Source organism: Eurosta solidaginis, chromosome 1, assembly GCF_040869045.1.
Source record: "Eurosta solidaginis isolate ZX-2024a chromosome 1, ASM4086904v1, whole genome shotgun sequence".
Taxonomy (NCBI): Eukaryota; Metazoa; Arthropoda; class Insecta; order Diptera; family Tephritidae; genus Eurosta; species Eurosta solidaginis.
In genome coordinates this window covers 163539134-163551608 of record NC_090319.1, presented here as the reverse complement: position 1 = coordinate 163551608, position 12475 = coordinate 163539134, and the positions used below count along the sequence as shown (strand labels likewise).

Here is a 12475-nt window from a genome sequence, read left to right as displayed (position 1 = left end):
TCTCGCCTCATTATGCAGATGGTGTTCTGGGGACATAAGAAGACAGCCCGTGGCGATTCTGAGAGCAGTATTTTGGCAGGCCTGTAGTTTCTTCCAGTGGGTGGTTTTTAGGCTTGGCGACCATGTGGGTGACGCGTAGCACGTAATCGGCTGGCTAATTGCTTTGTATGTGGTCAAGAGCGTTTCTTTATCTTTTCCCCGGGTACTGCCAGCAAGGGATTTGAGGATTTTATTACGGCTCTGAATTCTTGGAACAATTGCGGTTGCGTGCGCACCAAAATGTAGATCCTGATCAAACGTCACACCCAAGATTTTGGGGTGTAGGACAGTCGGTAGCGTAGTGCCATCGACGTGGATGTTCAATATGGTCGACATTTGGGGCGTCCATGTTGTAAATAAGGTCGCGGAAGATTTAGTCGGTGACAATGCCAGGTTTCGCGAGGCGAAAAAACTGGAGAGATCAGGGAGATAGCCGTTTATTTTATTGCATAGCTCATCGATCTTTGGGCCTGGGCCTGTGGCCATTATTGTGCAGTCAGCGGCGTAGGAAACGATTGTGACTCCTTCCGGTGGTGAAGGTAGCTTAGATATGTAGAAATTAGACAAAAGCGGGGATAGGACACCACACTGTGGCACCCCTTGTTTAATTCTCCTTTGTTTTGATGTTTCGTTTCTGAATTGCACCGATGCCTGCCGACCACCCAGATAATTTGCGGTCCACCTTTTAAGACATGGGGGAAGGGTAGACCCTTCCAGGTCTTGCAGTAACGAGCCATGGTTGACCGTATCAAAAGCTTTTGATAGGTCTAACGCTACGAGTACTGTTCTATGGTGGGGATATTGATTCAAACCGCAATTTATCTGGGTGCTAATGACATTTAGCGCGGAGGTAGTGCTATGGAGTTTTCTGAAGCCATGCTGATGAGGGGCTAGCTGCAAATGTGCTTGGAAATAAGGGAGCAAAATGGCTTCAAGCGTCTTTGCCACTGGCGATAGGAGAGATATCGGACGATATGACTCACCTACGTTAGCTGGTTTCCCAGGCTTTAGTAGCGGGACCACCTTGGCCATTTTCCATTTCTCGGGTATGACAAAGGTGGAAAGAGACAGGTTGAAGACATGCGCTAAATATTTGAAACCCTCTTTCCCTAGGTTTTTAAGCATCGGCATGGCTATGCCGTCTGGGCCCACTGCTTTGGATGGTTTAGCGCGACCAATGGCGTCCTCAACCTCTCTAGCGGTGATGGTAATTGGTGACGCGCTGAGTTTGTGTTTATGTGCGTGTCTATTGGCTCTCCGTCTATCTTTGTCGACCGTAGGATGCATTAACTTTGTCTTTGTGCTTAGTCGGATTCGATAGGGACTTTACGGTGGACCAAAGTTTACCTACACCGGTAGAGAGGTTACAACCTCTTAGGTGCTCTTCCCATTTCGCCCGCTTGTGTTCGTCCACAAGCAATCTGATGCGTTGGTTTATATCCCTTATTTGGGGGTCGCCTGGATCAAGCTGTCTTATAAGGTTGCGTTCCCTCGCTAAGCTCGCGGCCTCCGCCGGGAAGTGGGACCGGATTTCGGGAATTCTCCCGGCGGGAATGAAATGTGCCGAGGCGGATTCAATGACCTTACGGAAGGCACGCTCCCCTTGGCGGGCATCAGTCGGGATAGGGAGGGCAGCAAAGCTGCTGTCTGTTGCAGATTTATATTCTTCCCACTTTCCTTTTTTGAAGTTTATGAAAGTGCGTTTTTCGGTGCGGATGAAGTCGGCGGTACGCTCGAACGAAATAAGTATGCGCAGGTGGTCGGATGCCAATGTTACCATCGGCTGCCAGTTGACGCAGTTTACGAGTTCTGCGCTCACGATTGAGATATCTGGCGAGCTATGACAGCTTCCTACCATACGTGTGGGGGCGTCTCCGTTTATTGTGCAGAACGTCGTTTCGTCTATTTGATCCGCCAACATCTCACCCCTACTGTCCGCCCGCAAGTTTGAATGCCATAGGTCGTGATGGGCATTGAAATCGCCAAAGATAATGCGATTGTTGCCAGTGAGTAAGGCCTCGATATTAGGGCGGTATCCACTGGGGCAACAGGTGACAGGAGGGATGTAGATGTTGATGATTTCTAGATTTGCATCGCCTGACCGGACAGATAGGCCTTGACGTTCTAAGACATTGTCACTGCGGTCGATGCCAGGATCAAATATATGATATTGCACAGAGTGGTGTATAATAAACGCGAGGCCGCCTCCATTTCCGCTCTCACTTTCTTTCCTGTGGACATTATAACCAGAGCAGGTCTGCAATGCAGATCTTGCTGTGAGTTTAGTCTCTTGAATCGCAGCAATGCAGATGTTGTGCCGCTTCATGAAATCGACTATCTCCGTAATCTTCCCAGTTAGTCCATTACAGTTGAACTGCAGATTTCTGAAGTGCATGAGGGGTGACGCCGCCACTCTAGGGGTAAGTGAGGGGTGACTACGCCTAGGTTGTGGAAGGCCAGGACGCAATTGCTGTTGTGGCCTTGGGACTGAGCGCCCTTGGGCAAGCATTGGGGTACCCGGATGATTTGGGTTTGCGACCTGGCAACATGGCGCGATGAAACCCGTCGAGGAGTTGCCGTCGCGGAGACCAGAACATCTAGGAAAGTGGCACCACCCAAGGCAGGAGCTGCATTGAGCGGATGTCGCAAACCTATATATTCTGTGCTGGCAGACGGTGCAAACGGAGGCAGGGACTAAGAGTCTGTTTCCCTGACCTGCACGATTGCTGCCAGAAAAGAGGGGGGGAGAAGAAGACGGGGGCAGGGGCTGATGCTCAGCATTGCTACCAGCTCTACTACGCAGGTAGTAGTTATGAGTGGTATCAGCTGTTTGAGTTGTTGGCGCCGTGGGGCGCGAGCAGCAGCGGGTACTTGTTGTGGCTTGCTGAGCAGCGAAGCTGCTGGAAGGTAGTGGGGATACGCTTAGGCGTAGACTACGGGACGCCCTTGGGCGTGAGCAGCAAGGAGCCACAAAAGATTTATAAAAGTTACGTGGACGTCGGGTTTTGGGATCAAGCCCAGAACAACCTGTCCGATGCAACCATCCCTTGCACGAGACACACTGAACAGAGTATGACCGTCCTAAAAAGATTCTTTTCTGGCAAATGCAGCAAAACCATTTCTCAGGACCGGGGTCAGGAGACGGACCCGGATTGGGTTCGATACCTTCCCGGAGTAAGAGAATATGTAGCAGTCCTGCTGCAAGGAGCTGCTGGGAGGATGACAATTTGTGGGAGGGACGAAACAAATTAAATGGGGTCACACTGAAATGACAGTCCTTGGTCGGGAAAAATCCTGAGTCGCTCCGGTACATAGAACCGACTGCCTTGGGAAGCGAGCGCACAGCCCTTCAAAATCAGCTGTTCGCGAAACTGACAGTTCACATATATTTGGCGCGTTTATGAAATGTGTCATGTTTTCAATTAAATTTTATTAGAAACAATTTAATATTAACTATCGGGTGCGTAATTGCAATAAATATTGTTACATATTAAAATAAAATTAAACATAATACAAGTAGCAACCAGCAAATACGCTTGAACTTAGTAAAAGAAACTTCTTCTTTTACAAATTTAGCATCGTAACAATGGAAAGTTTAGAAGATGCTTTCTTCGATTTAATATTTCTAAACATTTGCCGCCTTCGAAGACAGTCCAGAAAATCACGCCGCAATCGTCGATGGTATCTGCCCTAGAAACTCTGGCGCTCTGTTCTTCAACTACAAAAAGTTTTATAGCATAGTTTTAATGGCGACCTGCGATGTAAAGTACACTTTTATATCTGCCAGCATTGGCAGCTATGGGGCCAATCTGATGGAGGTAGCTATCTGAACAATATTTGAAGATAATACGAGTTTATTTATGCATCTTATATTTATAGGTGTTTTCCGACAAACTCCTTTTGGAAAGGACCTTATCCGCAACAGTTTGCCACTTCAACGTAGCGCTCCGTTATGGAGAGTCTGGCGCAGATTTCCCATCTTCTTTGTTGGCGATGCAGCATTTCCGCTGAAAGAAAATGTAATGCGGCCATACCCTGGTTCCTCAATAAAATCAGTTTTCAATTATCGGCTGTCAAGAGCCCGTCGAGTCATCGAAAACAGTTTCGGCATTTTAACTGCTAGTTGGCGTGTTCTTCGAAAAACGATAGACTTTTGTACAAAAAATTTTAAGAAAATAGTTTTAGCATGTTTAGTTCTGCATAATTTTATTATGCTAAACGATCAGAAACGTTGGTATTGCCCTGAAAGCCACGTGGATATGTCACCCCTATCCACGTGCAAGGGGCAGTAAATGGAGAGTGCCGCAATGACTTGGATGATGTTGTAGGTCCATTGCCATCCCTAAGCTCTTATCGACGCAATGCAAGTGCGGAGGTATTTCGCTTAAGAGACAGACTAGCAAACTATTTTATAAATCAAGGAGCCGTTCCTTTTCAATAGTCGCTGAAATTTATTGTTGGTGGGATTAGATCCATGATATGTATGTAAGTTAATTAATAATAGTTTTATTGCGAGATTTATATAATAATATACTCTCATTTTCAATTAAGGTTTTCAATGGCCTCGATCTCCTGTTCGTTTTAATAAGAACTACACATTGTGCCCTCCTAAAATTTTCAACAATGCAACAACTGTGTGTCTACTCCCACTATACCACGACTTCATGCGGATTTGTGACTTAAAATTGTGCAGTTCTGCTACATACTGGGTATTTAGCTGAGACAGCTTATCAGGTTATCAGCTTATGCGATTAAGTTTTTGACACAGTTTAAAAAACAAAATACACTGGAGCGAAATAGTTTTTGATCAGATAAGTTGATAAGCAGACTGACGTGAATACACCAGTAGTCTTTGAATACTCGGATTAGTTGATCCAACAACTTGTAGAATAAGAGTAATAACCATAATTAAAAAGCTATGAAATTTATTTTTCCACCCTGCTTTATTAAGGTATATTTTTTCGGTAACAATATTTATTGAAAACTTAAAAAAGTATTAAAATTCAGTTTGCAATAAAACTAAGTTTACATATTTTTAACATCTATACAGTGAACCAAGAAAAAAGTTGTACACTGTGAAAAATTCAGAAAAAAATCTGCAAATTTTGAACTTTTAGCTTAGGCTCTTTAGAAGAATTCTGAGTATGCAGTTTTGTATACTTGAATTTGAATTTCAGTACAATAATTATTATTATTATTATTATTATTATTAAGACACAAGTAAGACAGAGTCTTTTAACGTGCCACATTTCATTTGATACAATACTTTCTTAAGATTAAGGATTAGGGATAAATGACTTAAATATACAAGTTATTTGAACTTTACAATAAATTTCAAGATACATAGATCAATAGCCAAATAAACATAAAAGGAATAAAGGAGAACATAGAGAAAGAAGGAAAGAAAGAAAGGGTGTATTCAATATTATTAGGTACACATGCAGAACTTCAGTGATATCATAAGTTGAGTTTTGAATAATAATGGTATAAAAGTAGCATTCGATAGTATCTGATAATCACAATTGTGAAACACCCTGTTAAATTTAAGATTGGGATTGAATAGCCAGTTTGAATTGCCGTGGATTTGCTACCATTTTTAATTTGTTAGGCAGTGAGTTCCACAACTGAATGGCTCTAACGAAAAACATTCTTGAGGTAGCCGAATATTTAAAGTGTGGTACTATAAGATTGCATGTTCTAGTTGAGTGTGCAAAAGTTAATTTTGAGAAGAGATAACTCGGACAACGGGTATGGATTAGCTTATGTATAAATAACAATAAACGGCATTCAAAAAATTTTGATAAACTGCAACCAAGAATTTGTACGGATAGTTCAGATATATGGTCATATTTTCTTTTTAGGTGTACATATCTAGCTGCATTGTTTATTAGTAATTGTAATTTATTCATGGAACCCTTATCAAGGCACCCATATACTAGTTCTTGATATGAGATTATGGGCACTAATAGAGTCTTAACAAGTTTTAGCTTAATATCCAGAGGGATATAAGCTGCGGTTCTCCAAAGCTGTCTTAATACAGAATACGACTTAGAAATTGTTGCATTTATATGATCAACGCATGAGAGGGAGGTATTCAACCTAAAGCCTAGGGTTTTAACAGAATTCTCATATTTGATAATTGTACCATTCAGTCTAAGAGGAGAAACATCATCCATGCTATATGAACAATGAGATAGGGCAATAGCTTGTGTCTTGGACGCATTAAGGTTAAGCCTATTATGCTTCGACCATAGATAAATAGATTCCAGATCTTCGTTTATTCTGAACGCCAAATCCTCTCTAAGCCCCAGAGGTGCGGATAGATATATTTGTGCATCATCAGCGTAAAGATTAATAGAAACATTTTTACAGCACTTAACAATGTCGTTGATGTATAGACTAAATAAAATGGGACCAAGAATAGATCCTTGGGGTACCCCAGTTGTAATTGGCACCAAATCAGAGCAACTATTTTTTAGTACAACCTTTTGCCATCTGTTCGTAAGATAGCTTGCAATCAATCCAACTGCATCGTGGTTAAATCCAAAGTACGCGTAAAGTTTTTGCAAAAGAATCTTATGACAAATAGTATCAAAAGCTTTAGAAAAGTCTAATAATGTAAGAATAGTAAGATCTCCTTGGTCAAAGAATGGTCTAATATCTTCCATCACTTTCAACACGGCTGTTGAACAGCTATGTCCCTTTCGATAAGCGGACTGATACTCAGATAGGAGTCCGCTCTCTGATAGATACCCTCTCATTTGATTTAAAATTAATCTTTCAAAAACCTTTGATAATGCCGGTAAAATGCTGATTGGTCGAAAATCACATGGTTGAGTTGCATTATATTTTTTAGCAACAGGTGTTATATTAGCTACTTTCCAAATGTCAGGGAACCTTGAAGTTGTCAATGAAAAATTTAATATGTGAGTAAATGGGCCAATAATATAGGGCAGAATTAACTTTATAAACTTTAAACTGATACTGTCCTCACCTACCGCATTTGATTTAACTGAAAGTATACACGGTATAACTTCAGATTCACTAACATTTTTAAAACTAAATTTAATATCGCTATGAAAAACAAGTTCACAATTCTGTTCGAATCGAACGCTATCAACAGGCATCTTTATTGAAAAATATTCGTTCATATCGTCAGGATCAACCATACACTCTGACTTCATTTCCGATTTTACCCCGAGACTTCTTAGATTGTTCCACAGCAGTTTTGAAGGAAGCTTGACGTTGAGTTTGCTCTGGAAGTAAGATTTCTTAGCTCTGCGGGTTGCTTCAGTAGCTCTGTTACGCATTAGTTTGAACATTATCCAATTCTCCTCAGTTCTGTCTTTTTTCCAAGCAGAATAACACCTGTGCCTCGCATTTATGGCTTTACGTACCCCCGTAGTGAACCATGGCTGCTTATTTTTACTTATTTTTATTTTTTTTAAAGGGACGTATTTATAATAGAGGTAACTAACCAACATGCAGAAATAACCAACTTTTTCGTTTAAGTCAGCTAAAAACCAACAGTCATTCCATGGTAGGACGGACGCTTCAGTAGCTAGCTCATTAATATTAATATTGCTAAAATCACGAAAGTGTATGAAATCTGGTGGTCTGTATACGTGAGAATTCAACTCTATATTGTAATTTAAAAAAACAGGTCATGGTCGCTCACACTGCATAAAGAGAGTTGCTCAAAATGCAGTATGGACGACCCATCTGATACACAAAATAAGTCAAGCAAACTAGGCTTACATTTGGGGCCAAAACGAGTAGGCAAATTATTTATCACCTTCAAACCAACACTTGCCAAATCATCCGATAGATTCTTAGCGCGCTCGTTTTTTAAGAGCAAGTCTATATTTAGATCACCACATAGTATTATGTGTTCATACATTACGCTAAATCTATTGATCTGCTGAAATAAGTTGCTTAAATCACATAACATGCTTGGGTTATACACACAAATCACAAGGCAGCGCTGAATATTAGTGAAAAACTCAACCATCAAAAACTCAACCTCGTCCAAATGGGTTGATTTGTATACTATTTTAAGTTTCAGACCCTTCTTGTAATATATCGCTATCCCTCCACCACGCTTGTCAAGCTGTCTATCGTTTCTCACAACAGAAAAGTCACATAAATTGTAAAAATTGTCGCAGTTATCACCTCTAAACCAAGTCTCAGTCACACACACCACATCAACACATGTACCCTCAAAGATGTAGCTAAGATAATCAAGCTTGCATTGATTTAAGCTCCTAGAATTTAAATGGCATATTTGAAATCCCGAATGGAAATCACTAACCAACTTTAACGAAGTTTTAAGGTTGAAATCGCTAGAGCCTACAGTTGAGTTATGCATAGTCATAGGACATAATTCCAAGCAATTCAATTTGACTGTAAAAGTATGAATCTGAAACCACTGTATTATAAGAAAAGGAATAATAGAAGGGTGATAGAAATTGAAGTATAGCAACGCCTGAGATAGAGAAGGTATGCATAATTAACCTACGTAAAAAATAACAAGTAAATGCTAACAATAAAGCAAACATAAACAAATGCATTTTGAGCATTACAGGTAAATATGTATGTAACAATATAAATAAAAATAAAAAGAACATCAAGTTGCGCTGCTCATAAGAGAATCCACATCAGTTTTGGTGCATACAAATTTCGGCTCTTCATTGCGTTTTAAGCGTACAAAAATCTTTCCTTGAATTGAGAACACAGAGAACAATTTCTTTTTTCTTCTAAGCTCACAAGCATAAGTCATAACTTCTCTGAGCATCTTAGGCAAGCTTTCATGTAGGTAAACACTGCCATAACCCGGTTGGTCAATGTCCGATAGTGCAAGTGACCTCTTATTTGTCTTACAAAAACTAGCTGTTGCTCTTAGTAGTTTGGTACGTTCGTATGCAGAGAGCAATTTCACTACAATTGGTGAATAGTTGTTGTTACCCTTTTGCAGTTTGCTTTTAACATTTTTCATGCGGAACGCATCGCGCAGTGGGGGTGGTTTGCATTGCACACGACTGCAGATTTTTGCAAAAATATCCGAAACATTCTCATCAACAGCTTGTGGGATGCCGTTTATAATTATGTCAGTGGCGACTGCGCTGCTTTCGATTTCACCGAGTTGAGCGCGAATAGCGGCTATATCGCTATTTAAGGTGACAATATCGGCGCATGTGCTCTCAACTTCAGTTACTCTCTTCTGCATCTCCACTATGTTACGCTTCAAATTCAATGTTTCAGCAGATAACTCACCAAATCTTTGCATCAGCCTTTCCTCGGTACTCTTCACTACTGCAGTTAGCTCTTTAACAATGTTTTGCCTTTGCTGTTGCATTACTCTTTCCTCCGTTGTCCTCATAACTGCAGTCAGCTCTTCAATAATGCTTTTTCTTTCCTCTTCCATCTTCTTCTCAATTTTATCAAATGTAATTGATGGCGTTTTGGGAGTTGTTGGAGAAACAGCTTTTCTTGATGGATTTTTGCGGTTAGACATTTTAATAAAATAACAAACGCCGTTCAGTTAAAGAAATGTAGCGCCACTTATGTAAGTATTTTTATGGAAAATTTCAACTTTAATAACGAAAATACGTGAGAAACTCAAGAGCGCGACACAAACACGTCTTACTCGTATGACATCACACTTTCAAGTTTCGAGAAGCTGAGAAGCAGCGTTGATCTTTATTGGTTTTTTTGGAAATTATTTCTGCATATAACAGTCACAAAAAAATTTTTTTATGGGAAAAGTGCTTTAATCTTAAAAAAAAATTATAAAAAATCAACGCTACTTCTTAGCTTCTTGTACGCAAATTCAATGGGTTACAAAACTGCATACTCAGAATTTTTCTAAGGAGCCTAAGTCATAACCGGTATTTGTAATCAAAAATAACCATAACCGATAGTTGTAAATAAAAATAAACAAAATTTTAATAAAAAACATTTAATGGCTTAAATTCGCCGTTTTAGAGGGGTGCTATAGTTATGGCCGACACTGTACATCGAATTTCACTTATCGTTTTAAAATAAATTAATGTTAAGTAAAATAAGTCTTTACATTCACGTGTTGAATAAAATAAAGTACAAAAAAATAACAGATAAGATAAATGAAAAATTACATCGATAAGCAGGGCCCGTATCATGTGTTACGGTTTGTATCGGAATCGTACATTCTTCACTCAATTTATAAATATGTAACTGCAAAACCTTTTATACAAAGTATGATAAATTATAAATCCAACTAGTACGCGAAGTCTCTAGTTCAGGTAATTTTGAGTGAAAACTTGATTTCGATACGAATCGTAACACACGATACGGATCCAGTCCCCCAGCGGGTTAGAGGGTTAGAATATACTCGCTGTAGATATACCTGTCGTAAGAGGTGACTAAAATACCAGATTCAAGGGGTTGTGTAGCGGAACCTTTTCAGGTTTCCAGCGCAATATATAGATTCTCCAAACCCAATTGTCAACCTCACCTTCGAGTGGCGAGTCCCGTTTCACTAACAGACGAGGCTCTGGCGGCCCCAAGTTTCATGAGATAAGGGTGGAGAGGAAGGAATGGCCTGAAGGTTTAATGTGGCCATATAAATAGTTCCCGAGATGGTCGGGCTAGCACCTTAATGGAGCTGTGTTACCGGAGCGTGCCGGCAAAGGACCATCACATCGATAACACTCCCCAAAGCCTTCGGGGAGCAACCTTATCGCTACAACAACAAAAAGAACATACGGGTCCAGTTCTTATACATTTCGTCATCATGCATTTGTTGATTTGTTTACTATAATTTCTCAGCATTGTACCTGCGAACTTTAATTTTTCACGCATTCAACTAAAATCTGCAAAAAGAGAATAAACAAATATATTAAAAACAATTAAGTTATTTGTGTCAAAATTAACTTTTTTTTTTAATTGCTTACGTGTATAGCGGGTTGTAAACTTATAAATTTTATATTCTAAAAAAAGGAGAAAGGAGTTTTGGAATTTTTTAATCCTGTCGAGAAAAGATATAAAAATTTATATTTAGTTATACAGCAAATATAAAAAGTTTTCTGTATTGCATAGATCATCAGCCTGAGGAATATGCTCATATTTTATTGGCATGAAGGCATTGATCAAAACTTGGATGGCTTTCATCTGCCTTTTCTCGCTCACTTGTTGATTTTGATGGCAAGGATACAAAACAAAATTAGCTTGACTTCGCCATTTATCTAAGCCATTCATACATGTTTCACACCAAAATCAGTTTTAATAGCCGTATCAGCACCACGATCCAATAGTAAGTCAAGGTCAAATACATCTAGAAATCCATTCGAACATGCATCATAAAGTGGTGTTATACCGTCACAACTTAGACCAACTTTATCGTTGATGGCTACTGCTGCGCCACGATCTAATAGTAATTCGAATATATCCCAATACCCATGATTGCAGGCTTAATGCAGTGGAATCCAACCAGCATGGTCACGCATATTAACTACATGACCCTGATCGAGTACACGGTTCACTAATTCTATATTTCCCGATATACATGTGTGATGCAATTTGGTTTGACCTTTATTATTAGGTTTAATTGTGAGTGCACGTACGACACGAGTTGCTCGTTGTAGTCGCGGTTTTTCCGTTTCATCTACAAAAATCACTCATATCTGAATCGGTTAAACCATCGAGACATACATCATCACCTAGTTCTGATCGGACTCGGAATCGCGTTCATCGCCAAATTTCAAAAGTATGCCTTTGTGAAGTATTATATCATAATAATAACTACATACTATTTATTTTTAGTTGCTACATCTACTTACCTTTTTCTTTAGCCTCTGCCAATACTTCGTTAGCTAGAATTTGCATTTTATGCTTTAACATCGGTCTTTTTAGTTGTCTATTGTCCAAAACGAGTGTCGCTGTTGCTCACAAACATCAGCAATGGCACATAGTGTGGTGAATGCCTCCGAAGGTATATCTTTATTGAGCTCGTATTCCTTCCATAAATAACTTAGAGCTTTGTCATACCTTTTTTATCTTTATTTGCTGATAGTATTCAATGGCTTTAGAATAGTTTTGTAATTGACAACAACCATCACCACAAATTTTATATTTGTTTTAGTTTAATGCTTATTCTTACGTTTTTCTTGCCAAATCACTTTTTTCCGCTTTATAAAATTGTCAAATGACACATGAAACAATAAACAGACCAATTCTAAATATTCTCGCGGAATTTTGTTCTCGCGGATTTTTTTATTCCCGCGGAAAAATTCCTCCAATTCTTTTCTCCTAGGGAGAAGAAAAATTGGGGAATAGGAATTTCGAATTTTCGAAGTCAGCTGTTTTGTCAATTGAAATTTCGTTGCGCATTTCTTATTTTGTTTAAAAAATTGAAAATTTTAATTATTGTTGCGAATTTGTTTGAAATGAAGATATAAGG

The 12475-nt window shown here is 39.5% G+C and overlaps 1 pseudogene; it reads left to right on the top strand.

The window, feature by feature from the left end:
- Window positions 1-3785: 3785 nt before the first annotated feature.
- Window positions 3786-4480, top strand: LOC137239410 (uncharacterized; annotated as a pseudogene).
- The last annotated feature ends 7995 nt before the right edge of the window (window positions 4481-12475 follow it).